Here is an 18114-nt window from a genome sequence, read left to right as displayed (position 1 = left end):
TATTTGTCAATTCTTGTAATTAAGATCTTAATTCCTTCAAATAAGTCAGAGCCATTTGATACAGAGCAATTGATATCGAAGTAGTCCCAAGTAACAAATCAATGGCAAACTCAATTTCTCTAATTGGAGGCAAACCAGGCAATTCTTCAAGAAAAACATCAGCATACTCACAAACTACCGGCACTTCAATTTTCATTTCTAATACATTCATATTCAGTACATAAGCTAAATAAGCTTCATAACCCTTTCTCACATATTTTTGAACCAACATTGAAGAAACCACAACAAATAACTCACTCGACTCATCTGAATCAATTCAAAGAGTTTTACTATTTTCACATTTCAACTCAATAGTCTTCCGTCTATAGTTCACTACCACATCATGCATATTCAAATAGTCCATACCCAAAATAATATCAAATTCTTCAAATGGAAACAACATTAAATTAGCCGAAAAATAGTAGCCTTGAATTATCAAAGGACAATTTCTACAAACCTTATCAACTAGCACACACTTGCCTAAAAGGTTTGACACTTTAATCATAAATTCAATAGCCTCAACAGGCAAACTTTTACTAGTTATCAAGTTTATACAAATGTAAGAATGTGCCGACCCAGGTTCAATCAATGCAATAACATTAGTATCATAAAGAGAAAAAGTACCAGTAATTACATCGGGAGATGACGTGTCCTCACGGGTACGAATAGCATAAGTCCTAGCAGGAGCTCGGACCTCTGATCTTGCAGCTAAGTCCTTAGCTGCACTCTTACTACTAGTTCCATGTCTGAGATTCCTCGATGGCCTCCCTCCAGTAGTATTACTTTGTCTTACATTATGAAATCTTTCCTTCTCAGCCATTTCTGGGCAATCTTTGATAAAATAATCTTGAGATCCACACGTAAAGAAAGCCCTATCATGCATCTCGTACTCACCAAGATGTCTCCTACAACAATGTTGGCACTCAGGTTTGTTGGATCTAACAGTTCCCACACTTGCTACCGAAATGGTCTGATCTTTGGAACCCAAATATTGTTTACCACGATCTCTATGTGAATATCTAGCCGAAACATTCGATCGAATATGCAAATCCCTCTATTTCTTAGGCTGAGACTGAAATGACCTACTCATCAATCTTTTCTAGCATCCCTCGTCTCAATATCAGCCTTTTTTTTCTCTTTGCTTAGTTCTTCAGCTTGACAAGCCCGATCCATTAGCACAACAAACTCTTTTATCTCAAGAATCCCAATAAGTAACTTGATGTCTTCATTCAATATGTCTTCAAACCTCTTACACATAATAGCTTCGAAGGAGATACACTCACAAGCATACTTACTAAGTCTGATGAATTCCCGTTCATACTCTATCATAGTCATCAAACCCTACTTCAATTCTAGGAACTCCTTTCTTTTCTAAGCTATAAACCTCTGATTGATGTACTTCTTCTTAAACTCATCTTGGAAAAATTCCCATGAAACCCTCTCTCTGGGTACCACAGATATTAACGTGTTCTACCACTGATAGGAAGAGTCTCTGAAGAGTTACATAGCACATTTCAAACATTCATCGGGTGTACAGGACATCACATCAAATACTCTGATAGAATTTTCCAACCAGAATTTTACCCTTTCGGGTTCATCATCAACAGTAGCTCTAAATTCTTCAGCCCCATACTTTTGGATCTTATCAATCGGTGGCTTACTCAATCTGAACATGTATACCTCGAGGAGTTATGGGAATGGCTGAGGGATAAGTGGGGGTAGAGGAGGTTGATCACCCGGGTTTGCTCGAACAAACTTGATGTACCAGTCATTCATCATCTTTAGGAAGGCTTCATAGCCTCCCCTCCTGGACTGACCGTCTTGGGTCTACTATAGGAAGGCATTGCCCCTTGAGCGAGAGCCAGTGTGTTACTCTCTACATCATCCACTACTGCTCGTTTGGGATCCATTTACTATATAAAGCATAATTTGAATTATCAGGAGTCGTCACACTATCAAAAATTATTTATGGCATGTACAGTTAGACTCGTACACATGTCGTGTTAGTCCAAGAATTGACTAAACCATAGCTCTGATACCACTAAAATGTAACACCCCTTACCCGTGTTCAATTCCGGAACAGGGTATAAGGCATTTTTGGATTTACATCATCACACACTTACTATTCCGAGACATAAATATGCGTCCAAATTAAAATCATTCATAAATAACCATAATGTCCCTAAAATGACCCTTCGAAGCCCAAAACACACCTTGAAGGAGATTCAGGACTAAACTGAGAACTTCGAAAAAATTTTACAAACTTAGAAAATTTTGCTACAAAACAGGGGTCGCATGCCCGTGTGGGTAGGCCGTGTGGTCACACACGCCCGTGTCCCTAACCTATGTAACTCTCTGTTTATGACGTCATACACAAATTTGGGTCACACGACCAAGCCAAACTCTTGTGTGCTAAGCTTGTGTGATAATTTTAAAAATCAAGATTTTTCATAAAATAGGTGTAGACTTCACACGACCTAAACACACGTCCGTGTATGAGGTCATGTCGTCCACACAACTAAGACACATGCCCGTGTGCTCAATTCTGAGCATTTTTTTTATCAAATTTTAGGGTGCAGGGGACACATGGCCTAAATACACGCCTATAGGGCTGACCGTGAGTCACACACGACCTAGACACATGCCCGTGTGTCTACTCGTGTGGACAAAAATAAAGCTATTTTCCAAGCCATTTGCCACCATACATGAACCAATACTCCACTACATCATATAGCAGTCATCCATGCATATATAAACATGTAATTACAATCAATATCACACATCATACACATTCATGATTCATATATCATTCTCTTGTCATACATAACCATCAAGCACACGTAAAAACACATATATCACCACTGTCATTCACCAAGTAAACATATTACACATCACATAAGGCATTGAAATTGCACAAGGATAATTATAAAGATAGACTTACAACCCAATTTAACCATTATGGGCCATATCTCATGGCCATATACAAAATGAATCATCAAATATTTTAGCCAACACATTTGGCCAACTCAAAATTCTAAAATCCATTTGTACCCAAAATGATTGATTAATAGTATGGAATGAACTCTGACGACCTTGATCCCAAGCTAGCTTGGCGACATTATAAGAAATGGAAAGGAAGGGGAGTAAGGCTTCAAATTTTAGTAAGTACATATGCGAATAATAAACATCCCAAGCATACATATGACATAATATAATTAACATGAATAATATTGTCATTTCATAGTCACTACTTACTAAATCACATTTCTTACCATAACCTCATTTATTTCGATATCATTATTCATGAGTTTCGTGTACATACCTATACCATCTCATATCGCATTCAGATCCATACTTATCTTTGGCTTTTTTCGTTGAACACTTGGATTACTAACGGATGCATGGAAAGCTAGCACATAAGTGCCATGTATGTAACCGAAGCTACCTCATATCTCATATCACATATAAGCTCGTTCTCGAGCAAATTACGAGCCTATCCACACAAGTTGCCAGTCAGTGTAACATCCCAAATTAGGGCCTAAATAGAATAATGGATTCAAAACCAAAAATTTGAGGTAGAAACATTCATATCGATGAAGTTTTAAGGTCTATTGTGTGATTAAATCACTGTGTGAAAATATCGATGAGGAATTTTATCGATAGGGTGTCCAATTGTGTTATTAGGACTAAATTCCAATAAGTGAAAAATATGGGTTCTAATTGATTATTGGGCTTAAATGTGATGAGATTTAAAATTTGAGGTCCTTATTTAGTAATTAGACCATTATATGCCATTATGGACAAAAATAGACATAGGAGGGATAAAACATCAAAGTTTTAATGGAGGCACATTTTGGTCCATTGGTTATTAAAAGAATAAAAAGGGAAAAGTAGTCTAAATTTGTGTCCATCTTCATCCTCCTTGGTCGAATTTCATAAGAAGTCATAGCTAGGGTTTCTTTCATCTTTCAAGCTCAAAGTAAGTGCATTCTAGCCTCGTTTTTAATGTTCTTTATATTTTTGAAATCATTATAGCACGATTTAGCTATTTATACCCTTCATTTAAGCTAGGGTTCTTGTCCAAAAATATACCCATGAATGACATGCATGTGTTTTGATGTCTACTAGAAGCATATGGGGGTTTGATGTGTGATAAAAAACTTTTACTAGGTGGTTTCTGGTGAAATTGATAAAAAGGACCTAATAGTAAAAGTGGTAGTAACTATGTGTAAATGTGGATTGGTATAAGAGGGAAAAAGATTCGGCTAGGCTTGGATAATGAAAAAAATGAGTACTTTTCATTTTACGAGCCTAGGAGCAATTTTGTAATTTTGTAAAATTTTAGGGGCAAAATTATAATTTTCATATTGTGATTTTTGGACTGAAATGAATAATGTATGTATTAAATAAGCTAAATGTGCTATTATAGATCAATAGGGAAGAGGGATAGACCTTGACCGAGGAAAAGGCAAGGTTCTGGACTAAATCGCAAATTTTCCATATTTTGCACTGAGGTAAGTTGTGTGTAAGTAATTCAAAAATTCTATTATTATGTTTTCAATATTTGACATTTTATGACACGTGTATGTATGCTTTAATAAAATTGACTTGTGATGATCCAATGGAAGTCTAGTGATAGCCTCGTGTCTCAGAAGCCCAAGTGACCCGGAGGAATACTTAGGACTTGGATGTCATGACACCGTAATATATGTGCCTTTGTAAGACCATGTCTGGGACATGGCATCGGCGATTATATATGTACTTGTGTAACCATCTCTGGGACATGGAATTGGCAACGATACATGTGCCTGTGTAAGACCATGTCTGGGACATGGCATCGACGATGATATGTGTGCCAATGTAAGACCATGTCTGGGACATGGCATCGGTGATGATATGTGTGCCAGTATAAGACCATGTTTGGGACATGGCATCAGTGATGATATATCTGCCAGTGTAAGACCATGTCTGGTCCATGGCATCGGCGATTATATGTGCATTCATGTAAGACCATGTCGGGGACATAGCATTGGTACTTAAATTGGTGTTTGACAATCCCAAGTGTCCTTTAGTATTCCTGTGGTTCAACGGGCCATTCAAGATGTTGGGTTAAGAAGTCGAGTGAAATAAGTAAGAATGTTCGGTGCAGGCATGTACGTAAATCTCATGAGTTTTGAACTCGATTCATAATGAGAAATTTAGTATGTGTAGAAAGGAGTAAGATACAGTTGATGTTTCAGGACACTTAATGTCAACTTTGACTACAATCATGTGTAAAGTATGATATTGTGGTGATAATGAATAATATGTTTAATCTATGAATATCTTTATTTATGTTGTTTATTATTTACATACAACTTACTAAGCTTTATGCTTACCCCTCTCTCTTTTCCTCTTTTATGTAGCATTACCAAGCTAGCTCGGGGATCGTGGACGTCGGAGCTCGAGTCACACTGTCAACAAATCTTTTGGGTATATTTGGTTTAATACTTTTAAGTATGGAATGTATAGGGGACTTAGTATTTTGTTATATGTGTCATATTTGTTGGCCAAAGTGTTGGCTCATGTTGGTATATTATTTCATTTTATATATGGCCATGAAACATGGCTCATTTTGATTATTGTGTTGGAAACCCTAAATATTGCTACATGCATGAGATGTGTTATTATCCTTGTGGTGTGTGCTAAATTGGTTGCTAAAAATGAATGATAAAAAGGTGGAATTTATGCTTGATAGAAATGATGCTGATTAGCATGGTTATAATATGAATAAAGGTAAAGAAATGCAATGAATGAACTAGTCAAGTGGGGAGTCCTAAATATATACACCTTGATATGAAATTGTCATGAATGACGTAAAGTTTTGGGAGGTCTAAGTAACCCAACTCTTGCTTAATTTATCACCATTGACATGTAGGTGAGCTTGTGTTGTTGTGGGTGACAAGAGGGCTTGGAAAATAGTCTCAAGAATTGTCCATACGGGTAGACACATGGGTGTGTGTCTCAGCCGTGTAGATGACATGGTTTTAAGACGTGGGCATGCGCCAAGGTCGTGTGAAGTCTGCACTTTAAATGTGAAAATTAAATTCACCATACGGCCTAGCACACGGGCGTGTGACTTGGTCGTGTGACCTTAAATGGATGCTGACGTCATAAACAGAGAGTTACACAGCCAGGAGACACGGACGTGTCAAGGGCACACGGGCGTGTCCTTGTGTCCACATAGGTGTGTAACCCTATTTTATGAAGAAAAATTTCTAAAGTTCACGGTTAGTCCCAAACCGCCTTTGGTGTATGTTTTGGGCCTCGTAGGCCCATATAAGGGACGACATGCATGTTCTTGAATAATTTTAAATTTGATTGAGATTTTATGACTTGGTTTTACATAGTTGAGTATGTTCAAGTCCGGTAATACCTCGTATCCTATCCTGGCGTCAGACACTGGTATGGGTTGTTACATTATTGGTATCAGAGCTAACAATTTAGCCGATTCTAGGACTATGTAGCGAGTATGGAAGTCTAGCTATACATGTCATCAGTATATTATGATAGTGTGACAACTCCTAACAATTTGAATTGTGTTTTATATAGTAAATGGATCCCAAATGAGCAGTTGTTGATGATGTAGAAAGTAACATGCCTGCTCCCGCTGAAGGAGCAGTGCCATTAGATAGTAGACCCAAGATGGTTAATAGTAGAGAAAGAGGCAGAGAAGCCTTTCTCCACATGACGAATAATTGGTACACAGAGTTTGCTCAAACAAACTCGGGAGTTCAACCTCCTCCACCCCCGCCTATTCCTCAGCCTACCCCTGTAGCCCCCCCCCCCAAATTGTTGAGACGGTGAGAAGGGAAAAGACTCTAGTTGATTGAATTAGAAAGCAAAAAGTTGGAGAGGTCTGAGCTAATATAGATAATGGTCTAGAAAGAGCAGAATTTGGCTCAAGAATACCATCTGAGTCTTTGATGAGTTGTTGTACACGCTGGAAGAGTGCATGAACTGTGCTGTATCACTTCTGAGTGATTCAGCCTACCAGTGGTGGAGCACTCTTGTTTCAGTTGTACCGAGAGAGAAGGTGACTTGGGAATTTTTCCAAAAGGAATTTTGCAAGAAGTGCATCAGTCAAAGGTTTATGGACCAAAAGAGGAAAGAGTCCTTCGAGTTGAAGCAGGGAAATATGATAGTTACTGAGTATGAGCATGAGTTTGTGAGGCTTAGTAAATATGCTCGAGAATGTGTATCTACTGAAGCTATCATGTGCAAAAGGTTTAAGGATGGGTTGAACGAAGACATCAGATTGTTGGTTGGCATCCTAGAGTTGAAAGAGTTTGTTGTATTGGTTGAAAGAGCAAGCAAGGCTAAAGAATTGGCTAAGGAAAAGCAGAAAGTTGACTTGATATCCCGAGACTTGAGGAAGAGGCAACTGAGCAAATCTTTTTAGTCTTCATCTAAGAAGTCGAGGGAGTTTACTACTCGACCTAATGCCTCTGCTGGGTATTCGAGCAGGAATAGCGATAAACAATTCTCATTTTTGAAAGCTCAGACTACCTCAATTGCTAGTGTTGGGAATGCTGACCCGATAGACTAGGATGTCCCTAGTGTGGGTGACATCACCCCGGTGAGTGCTGAGGAGGAAATAGGACTTATTTCAAGTGCAGTTCCTTTAATCACTTTGTTAGGGATTGTCCCGAGAGGACGAAGAAAAGAAATTTCCAAGGAACAAGATCGAATAGCACTATTAATAAGGGGAGACCTCAGAGGAATCCGGAGAGTGGAACGAATAGTAAGGGTGCACCTACGGAGTCTGTTAGGAGACCCAAGGATAGGCCACTTGCAAGGACCTACGCCATTCGTGCTCGCGAAGAAGCTTCTTTTCCAGATGTAATTACGGGTACATTTTCTATATATGATACTACAGTTGTTGCTTCGATTAATCTGAGGTCTACCATATGTTTGCATGAAATTGGTGTCTGATATGAACTTACTTGTTGAATCTACTGAATTCGTGATAAGAGTATCAAACCCATTAGGCAAATATATGTTAGTTGATAAAGTGTGTAAGAATTGCCCTTTGATGATTAAGGGTCATTGTTTTTCGGCTAATCTTATGCTATTACCATTTGATGAATTCGATGTAATTCTTGGTATGGATTGGTTGACTACTCATAATGTGGTAGTGAATTGTGGAAGAAAATTTATTGAACTTAAATGTAAGGATGGTAATGTTCTTCGGGTTGAACCAGATGAATTAAATACCATGCCTGCAGTGATTTCTTCCTTGTCTGCTAAAAAATGTATAAGAAAGGGGTACGAAGCTTACCTCGCCTTTGTATTGAACATTAAAGAGTCTGAGTTACAGATTGAGTCGGTATCGGTAGTATGTGAGTATCCGGATGTGTTCCTGAAGGAATTGCCTGGGTTGCCACCTATTAGAGAAATAGAGTTTGGCATTGATCTGATTCTCGATACCACACCTATTTCGATTGCTCCGTATAGGATGGCCCCAACAGAATTGAACGAGTTGAAAGTTCAGTTACAAGAGTTGACTGACAAGGGTTTTGTGAGACCGAGTTTCTCAGCTTGGGGTGCTCCTATATTATTTGTGAAAAAGAAGGATGGTTCAATGAGCCTATGTATAGAATATCGACAACTTAAGAAGGTGACAATAAAGAACAAGTATCCTTTGCCAAGGATTGATGATCTATTTGATCAATTGAAGGGAGCTACGGTATTTTCAAAGATAGACCTGAGGTCTGGCTACTATCAATTGCAGGTCAAAGAGTCAGATGTGACTAAAGCCGCCTTTAGAACAAGGTATGACCATTACGAATTCCTTGTTATGCCATTTCGATTAACGAATGCTCCCGCTGTGTTTATGGATTTAATGAACCAAATATTTCGGCCATATTTAGACAAGTTTGTTGTGGTGTTCATCGTTGATATTTTGATTTATTCAGTAGATGAAGCAGAGCATGCTGAGCATTTGAGCACTATATTGCAGACTTTGAGGGACAAGCAATTGTATGCCAAGTTCAGTAAAAGTGAATTTTCGCTTCGTGAAGTTGGGTTTTTAGGACATATTGTTTCTGGAGATGGCATTAGAGTTGACCCAAGTAAGATTTTAGCCATTGTTGACTGGAAACCGCCAAAGAATATGACAGAGGTCAGAAGCTTTTTAGGCTGGGCTAGTTATTACAAATGGTTTGTTAAAGGATTTTCGATGATTGCCACTCCAATGACAAAGTTGTTACAAAAGGAAGTTAAGTTAGAATGGACAGAGAAGTGCCAACAGAGTTTTGAGAAACTTAAAGCGTTGTTAACTGAAGCTCTAGTGTTAGTTCAACCTGAGTCGGGAAAGGCGTTCGTGATCTTCAGTGATGCACCCTTGAATGGTTTGGGATGTATGCTTATGCAGGAAGGCAGAGTGATAGCCTATGCATCCAAACAACTGAAATCGCATGAGAAAAATTACCCGACACATGACTTGGAACTAGCTGTTATCGTGTTTGCATTGAAGATTTGGAGGCACCATTTATATGGTAAGACATGTCAAATATTCACCGATTAGAAGAGCATGAAATACTTGATGACTCAAAAGGACTTAAACCTAAGGCAACGGATGTGGTTGGAGTTGATAAAAGATTATGAGTTAATAATCGACTATCATCTGGGAAAGGCGAACGTGGGCGCTGATGCTCTAAGTAAGAAATCCTTGTTTGCTTTGAGAGCCATGGATGCTCAATTAGCTTTATCAGATGATGGTGCGGTTGTAGCTAAGTTGAGAGCTAGGCCGATGTTTCTCCAAGAAATTTGTGAAACTCCAAATAACGACAATAATTTAAAAGCTAAGAGAACTTAGTGTGAGTCGGGTTCTAAATCTAATTTTCAGATTGATTCTGATGGTTGCTTAAGGTCTCGCGATAGGATTTGTGTGCCTAAAGATACCAAGTTGATTCACAAGATTTTGCATAAGGCACACAATGGTTGTCTACCAGTACATCCCAGTAGTACGAAGATGTATAACGACCTGAAGATAACATATTGGTGGAACGGTATGAAGAGAGATATTTTTGACTTTTTTGCGAGATGCCTGATTTGTCAACAAGTAAAAGTTGAGCACCAAGTACCTTCAGGATTGCTACAGCCTATCATGGTTCTCGAGTGGAGATGGGAGCATATTACTATGGATTTTGTAATGGGCTTACCTTTGACACCGAGTAAGAAAGATGCAGTATGGGTCGTAGTTGGTCGATTGGCTAAGTTGGCTCATTTTATCCTGGTACGTACCAACTACTTGCTTGATAAATTGGCTGAATTATATATTTATGAATTTGTGAGACTTCACAGAATACCCTTATTGATCATATCAGATAGAGGTCTGAGACTTACCAAGTGGTTTTGGAAAAAGTTGCAAGAAGCCTTGGGCACGAGATTGAATTGTAGCACCGCCTTTTATCCACAAGCTGACGGCCAATTTGAAAGAGTGATTCAAACCTTGGAAGACATGTTGAGATGTTGTGTCCTAGAATTCCAAGGTAGTTGGGAAAAATAATTACCTTTGGTTGAGTTTGCCTATAACAATAGTTTTCAGACGAGTTTAAAAATGGCACCTTATGAGGCGTTGTATGGCAGGAAGTGCCGAACTCCCTTGTACTAGACGGAGCTCAGGAAAAATAAATTACACGAGGTTGACTTGGTTAAAGAAATCGAAGATAAAGTAAAAATAATTCGAGATTGTTTAAGGGTAGCATCGAATAGGCAAAAGTCTTATGCAGATTTTAAAAAGGAAAGAGATTGAGTATCAAGTGGGTGATAAAGTAATTTTGAAAGTATCCCCATGGAGAAAGGTTCTGAGATTTGGTAGGAAAGGCAAGTTGAGTCCTCGTTTTATAAGACCTTATGAGGTCACTGAAAGGATAGGACCGGTAGCTTATCGGTTGGCTTTACCGCCTGATTTGGAAAAGATCCATGATGTATTCTACGTGTCTTTGTTATGCCATTATAGATTGGACCCTTCGTATGTGGTCTTTTAAGATTTAACCGGATATGACTTCTGGTGAAGAGCCAATCAAGATTCTAGCTTGGGAAGTCAAATAGTTGAGAAACAAGAATATCGCCTTAGTAAAAGTGTTATGGCACAGGCATGGGTTAGAGGAGGCTACACGGGAGCTCGAGGAGGCCATGAGAAACCAATTTAGGGCCTAAACGGAATAGTGGTTTCAAAACCACAAATCTGAGGTAGAAATATTCATATCGATAAAGTTTTAAGGTTTACTGTGTGATTAAATCACTATATGAAAATATCGATGAGGAATTTTATCGATAGGGTGTCCAATTGAGTTATTAGGACTAAATTGCAATAAGTGAAAAATATCTGTTCTAATTGATTAAGGGGCTTAAATGTGACGAGATTTAAAATTTGAGGTCCTTATTTAGCAATTAGACCATTATATATCATTATGGACAAAAATGAACATAAAAGGGATAAAACATCAAAGTTTTAATAGAAGAGCATTTTGGTCCATTGGTTATTAAAAGAATAAAAAGGGAAAAATAGTCAAATTTTGTGTACATCTTCATCCTCCTTGGCTAAATTTCACAAGAAGCCAGAGCTAGGGTTTCTTTCATCCTTCAAGCTCAAAGTAAATGCATTCTAGCCCCGTTTTTAATGTTCTTTATATTTTTGAAATCCTCGTAGCTCGATTTAGCTATTTATACACTTGATTTAAGTTATGTTTCATGTCCAAAAATAGACCCACAAATGACATGCTTGTGTTTTGATGTCTAATAAAAGAACATGGGGGTTTGAGGTGTGATAAACAACTTTTACTAGGTTGTTTTTGGTGAAATTGATAAAAAGGACCCAATAGTAAAAGTGGTAGAAACTGTGTAAATGTAAATGTGTGAATAAATGAAAAATGTGGATTGTTATATGAGGAAAAAAGATTCGGCTAAGCTTGAATAATGAGAAAAATGGGTACTTTTTTTTACGAGCCTAAGGACAATTTTATAATTTTGTAAAATTTTAGGGGCAAAATTATAATTTTAGCATATCATGATTTTTGGACTGAAATGAATAATGCGTGTGTTAAATAAGCTAAATGTGCTATTATAGATCAAGAGGGATGAGAGATAGACCTTGACCGAGGAAAATGCAAGGTTGTGGACTAAATCGCAAATTTGCCATATTTTGCACCGAGGTAAGTTTGTGTGTTAGTCATTCAACAATTCTATAATTATGTGTTCAATATTTGACATTATATGATACGTGTATGTATGCTTTAATAAAATTGACTTGTGATGATCCAATGGAAGTCTAGTGATAGCCTCGTGTCTTAGAAGCCCAGGTGACCCAAAAGAATACTTAGTACTTGGATGTCGTGACACCGTAATATATGTGCCTGTGCAAGACCATGTCTAGGACATGGCATCGGCGATGATACTTGTGCCTGTGTAAGACCACGTCTGGGACATGGCATCGGCGACGATATATGTGCCTTTGTAAGACCATGTCTCGGACATGGCATCGGCGATGATATGTGTGCCAATGTAAGACCATGCCTGGGACCTGGCATCGACGATGATATGTGTGCCAGTGTAAGACCATGTCTGGTACGTGGCATCGGTGATGATATGTGGATTCATGTAAGACCATGTCGGGGACATGGCATTGGTACTTAAATTAGTGTATGACAATCTTGAGTGTCCTTTAGTATTTTGATGGTTCAACGGGCCATTCAAAATGTTGGGTTAAGAAGTGGAGTGATATGAGTAAAAATGTACGGTGAAGGTATGTACATAAATCTCATGAGTTTTGAACTCGATTCATAATGGGAAATTTAGTATGAGTAGAAAAGAGTAAGATACAATTGATGTTTCAGGACACTTAATGTAAGTTTTGACTACGGTCATGTGTGAAGTATGATATTGTGGTGATAATGGACAATATGTTTAATCCATGAATATCTTGATTTATGTTGTTTATTATTTACATACAACTTACTAAGCTTTATACTTACCCCTCTCTCTTTTCCTATTTTCTGTAGCATCGCCAAGCTAGCTCAGGGATCGTGGACGTCGGAGCTCAAGTCACACTATCAACAAATCTTTTGGGTATATTTGGTTTAATACTTTTAAGTATGGCATGTATATGGGACTTAGTATTTTGTTATATGTGTCATATTGGTTGGCCAAGGTGTTGGCTCATGTTGGTATATTATTTCATTTTGTATATGGCCAAGAAACATGGCTCATTTTGATTATTAGGTTGAAAACCCTAAATATTGCTACATGCATGAGATGTGTTATTATCCTTGTGGTGTGTGCTAAATTGGTTGCTAAAAATGAATGATAAAAAGGTGGAATTTATTCTTGATGGATAAATGATACTAATTAGCATGGTTATAATATGAATAAAGGTAAAGACATGCAATGAATGAACTTGTCCAGTGGGGAGTCCTAAACATATACACCTAGATATGAAATTTTCATGCTTGATGTAAACTTATGGGAGGTCTAAGTAACCCAACTCTTGCTTACTTTATCACCATTGACTTGTGGGTGTGTTTGTACTGTTGTGGGTGACAAGAGGGCTTGGAAAATAGTCTCAAGAATTGTCCACATGGATAGACACATGGGCATATGTCACACACGGCCAGTCCCATGGGCGTGTTGTTCGGTCATGTGTCCCCTACACCCTAGTTTTACAAGTTAGTATGCATGGTAGTAAACACACGGGCAGAGACACAGCCGTGGGTCTCAACTGTGTGGATGACACGGTCTTAAGACATAGGCATGTGCCTAGGCCGTGTGAAGTCTGCACCTTAAACGCGAAAATTAATTTTGCCACACACTGGCCATGTGACCTTAAATGGATGCTAACGTCATAAACAGAGAGTTACACGGCCCGGAGACACGTGCGTGTCAAGTGCACACAGGCGTGTCCTTGTGTCTACACGGGCGTGTGACCCTATTTTATGAAGAAAAATTTCTTAAATTCATGATTAGTCCCGAACCACCTTTGATGTATGTTTTGGACCTCGTAAGCCCATATAAGAGACGGCATGCGTGTTCTTGAATAATTTTAAATTTGTTGAGATTTTATGACTCGATTTTGCATAGTTGAGTATGTTCAAGTCCGGTAATACCTTGTGTCCTGTCCCAGCGTCTGACACGGGTATGGGGTGTTATAGTCAGGATGTAACTACCCAGTGCTGCTCACACAAGCTCTTAGGTATCCGCAACACATGCCAGACTATCCAGCCACTGGTAGACGTACAAGGCCAGCACCCGGATCACATAAATCACACATAACACATAGGTTCCTAGTGACATGTCACTCATATCCTATTCTATTCCTAAAGTTCAACGGGGATCTTCTCACACTTTTCAGAGCTTTATCGATTTCATTCAAAGGTAAATCACATAATTCATGCAATATTGCAAGCATTTATAATATGAATTTAACGATGCATTATTTACATACATACTTACCTCGGTAAATATAGTGGAAATTTGACCTAATCTTCAAACACTTTGTTTTTCCGTTGATCAAGGTCCGACCTTCATTTTTCTTGATCTATAATAACACATTTGTCTCATTTAATAATCACATTATTCATTTAGCCCAAAAATTACACTATGGAAAAATTACCATTTTGCCCTTAACTTTTCACATATTTACACTTTAGTCCCTAAGCTCGTAAATGAAATGTATCCATTTTCTTTATAACCCAAGGCTAGCTAAACTCATATATGCTTATAACAGCCTACATTTTTCATTATTTCACATTTCTACTACCATTTTATCAACTTTTTCAAATAAGTCCTTTTTATGCAATTTCACCGAAATATCACTTAGTAAAAGTTGTTTAGCAAACATCAAACATGCATTTTCTTCCATAACACATCAAAATACAAGCATGTAACACATGGGTAAATTTTCAAACTTGAACCTTAGTTCAAAAGAAGGCTAGAAATAGGTAGATCAATTAAAACCGACTTCAAAAACATAAAGAGCATTAAAAACAAGGCTAGGATGTACTTACAATCTAGCTTGAAAGTTGAAGAAAACCTAGTATGGAGAGCTTGTGATTTTCGGCTATGGTTGGAGAAGATGGACACAATTTTGGCTTGATTTTCCCTTTTTATTCTTTTAATTACCAAATGACCAAAATGCCTTTAATGACTATCTTTGAAATTTTACCTACCCATGTCCATTTTTGTCCAACCTGAAATATAATGATCTAATTACTAAATAAGGACTCTAATTAAAATCTCATTGTAATTTCATATCCAAAGCTTCTAGAACACATATTTTACAATTTTTACAATTTAGTCTTAAATATCCAATTAAGCACTTATTAATAAAATTTATTAGCAAAACTTTCACACAATTATGCAGTTACATCATAGGTCATAAAATATCAACAAAATAAACATTTCTATGTCATATTTGTGGTCCCAAAACCATTGTTCTGACTAAGCCCAAATTCAGGCTGTTACAGTACGTGAATCGTACGAGCAATGAAAATAAGGAAATTATAAAAGTGATAACTAGTCTTGTGAAAGAAATTGTGGTAGGATGATACTTTCATATGTGATTTGTATATTATGTTTTATTTGTTTAAAGTATGCACATTTGGTAAGTTGATTTTAAATGTTATACAAACTTCCTAAGCTATAAATCTTACTTTGTGTATTTCTCTGTGTTTTCTAGTGATTTCAAAGCTAACTCAGATTTGAGAACCGTCGGAGATTGCTTCATATTATCCAACTATCATATGGAACCATTGAAATTTAGTTTTGGGTCATATGGTTTGGTTTGCATATATATAATGTGAGTTGGCTTATAATGGTGAATTTGATGTATATAAGTGTGCAAATGGCCTTTGTTTGAGTTTGGTAATTGCCTTTTAAATGCTAGTTATGATGGTATTAGATGCTTGTTGAAAGTGGATATATTGAATGTTAAACGGTTGAGGAATTGGTAAATAGTATGCTTATGAGTTTAGGCAACTTGATGCATGTTTGAAAATCACCATATTGATGAATGAAAAAGGTAAATTTTGGTATGTAATTGAATTGCTTATTGTGGTAAGGTGAGTCTTGTATTTGTTGGTTTGGAAATGGTATAAATAATGTTTGATTGAGGTTGATGATATGCTTTAATATGCCATGTTTTGTGCAATTTGAGATTTGGTATAGGTGTGCACAGGTTTGGGTGGCAAATTAGCTTGGTAAATAGCCTATTTTTGTTCACACGAGTAGAGACACTGGCGTGTGTCTCAGCCGTGTATAACACACAGTTATGTTACATGGCAGTGTGTCCCCTGGTGTTGATTTAGAAACCAAGTCAGTAAGCTCTACACAGCCTAGCGCACGGGCGTGTGATTGGTCGTGTGGCATAAGTCAGTATACCCTACAGGTTTGGCATGGCCTTGCACACGGCCTGGCACAGGGGCATGTATGGCTATTTTTAAGGCACATAGGCTAGCCACACAGGCGTGTGTGTTGGCCGTGTGACCTAAGTCAATGAGCTACATGGGGTAGGACATGGGCTGGGACACGGCTATGTAATCCCATTTCGAATGTCCACATGGCTTGGGACACAGGTGTGTCTTTTGGCCATGTGAGACACACGGCCTAGCCACACGAGCGTGTGTCCCTTGTTTTAAGAAAAATTTCTAAGTTTTTAAAAGTTATCGGTTTAGTCTCAAATCACTCCCAAAGTATGTTTTGAGCCTCGTAGGCTTGTTTTATGGACAATATGATTGTGATTGAATGATGATTACAAGAAATATGAAAATGTATACAAAGTGTATGTTTAATTGATTTATAAGTCTGGTAATGCTCTGTAACCCTATTCTAGTGTTGAATATGAGTAAGGGGTGTTACATTTGTTAGTATCACAGCTACAGTCTAGTCGATTCTAAGATTAACATAGTGTGTGTATGAGTCTAGCTATACATGCCATATATAACATGTGATATTGTGATGGCTCCTAAAAATTTAAACTGTGTTTTCGTATAGTAAATGGATCTCTATCGAGCTATAGCTACGATGTAACGCCCCAAAAATCCCGAAATCCAAAAATCCCAAAATCTTGAATTTTTTTTTGTACTTAGCAATTCCGGTTAAGTGTTAATTACGCAAGGGTAGGTCTTGGTCAAGGTTTGAGTTCGAATTAAGGGGTAGAAGAAATTATAATTTAATTATTAAAAGAATCAGGGTTGGCAAGTAGTTGGGCATTAAAATAAAGATAGGGGAAAATAACATCAAAAAGCCTTGTGGATAAGTGGCTAAGTGACGCCACTTATAGTGTAGGGAGGTGGCGTTAATAGATAGCAAGGAGGTCCAAGGTTCGAATCCTAGCTTAGTGTTTTTAGAAGTTTAATTTTGGCCTTCTAGAAGGTTGAAAGTGGTGTGGAAATGCAGTCCAAGGGAAGTGTTTAGGAGAGAAATCTGAGGAAAAGATCAAAGGGTTACCAGGGAGAAAAATGAGGAGATAAGAAGTGAGGAGCAAGTAGAGCCGAAATGGGAACTTGGGCTTGAGGAGTTTGGCCATAAGGGTTATAAATAGGTGCCGAATGCAAGGGTATGAGGCTAATGCCGAAATCTTTTTCTCACCTTGCTGCCAGAAACCCTCTTCCCTAAAAACTAAAAACCCTTTTATTTTCTTCCTTTTCTTTCTGCCGATTTCTCCAAAACTGAAAACCCTTGTTCTCCTTTTTACTTTCCTTGTGTCGATTTCTTTGTTTCACTTTTGGGTTTAGCCTATTCTTCTTCCTCTCTCCCATGGTGCCGAATAAGCAATTGTTGCCATTCAAATCTTTAGAGCCAATACTCTTTGACCGAATCTAGTGTAAGTGTTACTCTTTCAATCGGTTTTCTTTGCTAAGTATCGAATATTGTCCCTCACTCTTTCTAATCAAATGTGGTAGGGAATTAGTATCGGATCTCTGATCTTAGCTCATTGCCGAATTGCTCCTTAGGTATTTTGGTATTGGTAAGTATTCCTCTCCCATTGGCTAAGGTGGTCGAATGTTCATAGTTAAGGTAAGGGGAATTGTGTTG

This window comes from Gossypium hirsutum, chromosome A02 (assembly GCF_007990345.1).
Source record: "Gossypium hirsutum isolate 1008001.06 chromosome A02, Gossypium_hirsutum_v2.1, whole genome shotgun sequence".
Taxonomy (NCBI): Eukaryota; Viridiplantae; Streptophyta; class Magnoliopsida; order Malvales; family Malvaceae; genus Gossypium; species Gossypium hirsutum.
Note: the sequence above shows the minus strand (reverse complement) of the source record.